This window comes from Macaca mulatta, chromosome 4 (genome assembly GCF_049350105.2).
Source record: "Macaca mulatta isolate MMU2019108-1 chromosome 4, T2T-MMU8v2.0, whole genome shotgun sequence".
NCBI lineage: Eukaryota > Metazoa > Chordata > Mammalia > Primates > Cercopithecidae > Macaca > Macaca mulatta.
The window spans coordinates 155,696,512-155,698,502 of NC_133409.1; the positions used below are offsets into that span (position 1 = coordinate 155,696,512).

The window sequence follows — 1,991 nt, forward strand, 5'->3', positions numbered from 1 at the left end:
GTGATGTTTACTCAACTGTGTAATGAAATGAAAGATGTAAGGATGACTTCCGGTGGTGAAATCACATTTCGGATAGGTTGAGGAGAAGGCGGAATGCCTAGAAATCCATGTACAGAACAGCCCCACTCTCTTGCTATGACCTCCTCTTGTCCAGAAAAGTTTCCACCGGCCCTGGGGCAGCATCATGTTGGAGCTGCTGCATCAGGACTTAAGCAACAAAGAGCAAAGTGACCCCACAGGGTCAGGATCGTAAGCAGAGGTCTATGCGGGGCAGGAGGGCTGGGTCAGAGGGAGAGGGCAGGGCCGAGCGCAGGGAGTTACTAGAGGAAGGGGAGAGGCGACGTGGAAACATCTCCTCCATATCTTGTTCCCCCACTCCCATCTTGGTCTCTAGTACTGTAAAAATTATTCAGTTCCGCACTAACAGTTGTACTCTTCTACGCTTTCATTCCGTAATCAGTGAATTTGGAACTCCTGTTTAGTCGGGCAAATTCCAGAGATAACTTTTGCGGCTGGGATTCAGCCGGGAGGCGAGCCGTAAGTCATCATTACTCATCACGTGTACTTGCAGCGGCTGTGTCATAGTGTCAGGATGGCCGAGTGGTTTAAGGCGCCAGACTCAAGCTTGCTGCTGCTTGTGTTCGGGGCTTCTGGTCTCCGTATGGAGGCGTGGGTTCAAATCCCACTTATGACACAGTACGACATTTTGTTTTTCCCTACCAGATTTGTACCGAGTTTCGCCAAGGAATGCCACAATAGTTCAGCCGTTTCTATCTCCAAGATTTCCCGCCCCAACAGATATTCGCCAAACAGGGTCTTGCAAAGAGAGAGGCATCTCTCTTACACCAAACCAATCGACAAACGAAAACCCCTGACTTACAGAATCCTGGGATATTTTCAGTACCATTTGGAGGCAGTCCCGCAGCACTGTTGGAGATCCCTTTCTCTTGCAAGAAAGTAAGCAGTGGATTTCCATCTATTGGTCTGTGAATCAGCTGACAAAAATTAAACAAACGAAAAAAGGAAAGAAAAAAGAAAGACACGAGAAAAAGGTCTCCGTTCTCAGACAGCCCTGTAGGAACGTCCCTGATTCCTGTATATCGTCTGTCTCCCTGAAAGGGGAATCTGACATTGATCTGACCAGCAACCGTCGTAAACACACACCGCTGTAGCAACGATGGTAACACCCTGTTCTTTTTCCTTAGTCGTTCAACTGATCAGTCATGTGAGGGAAATTACTAAAATCTTCACTACTTTTCTGCACAGGTAAAATAATCTGTTACAAACTTCTACCAAAAGATTTCCTAGGTTAGCTCTAAAACCTAAGAGGAAGGAACCCCTAAGATTATGACATTGCTGAAAACACGTTTGGGTCATCGATAAAAAAGAAACACTCATCCTGTTAAAAAGAAACTAAGTTTAAAGCTCCTTCTGAGATTACGTCTCAGAATTACCGGATTTGGATATCCTTTCTGTCTCTTGTTTTTGAAGATAAAAATTGCATTATATGAAGTACTACGTAAATTGAAATCTTGGTCTTAAAATTAGGGTCCTAGGTTTTTTTTTGCAATATTAACATTACCTGGGTTTTCCTCCTGTATAACTTTTAAATTATTACCCAGTAAGTCCACTTCCAGGAATCCACCTCAGTGAAATTTCAGCTCAGCTCCATGATTGGCCTTGCCAGGTACAGTGCTTCTAGCATTTTGAGGTAGCATTGTTAGAGGCAACCTGTATGTCCATCAGTATACTGCCTATGGTTTTCATACTATGCAGCAGCCACAAGTGACCAAGCAGATGTACATGCAGCAGGATGAGTAGATTTTTCAAACCGTGTTGAGTAAAAGAAAAAAGTTAGGATTTATTTTTATTTTTTGAGACGGAGTCTTGCTGCGTCGCCCAGGCTGCAGTGCAGTAATGCAATCTCGGCTCACTGCAAGCTCCACTTTCCGGGTTCACGCCATTCTCCTGCCTCAGCCACCGGAGTAGCT

The 1,991-nt window shown here is 44.9% G+C and overlaps 1 non-coding gene across 1 annotated transcript; it reads left to right on the top strand.

Moving 5' to 3' along the window:
- Positions 1-586: 586 nt before the first annotated feature.
- TRNAL-CAA (transfer RNA leucine (anticodon CAA)) lies at positions 587-694 on the top strand. The gene is made up of 2 exons: positions 587-624; positions 649-694. It is a non-coding gene; the product is annotated as a tRNA-Leu (tRNA).
- Positions 695-1,991: the final 1,297 nt, after the last annotated feature.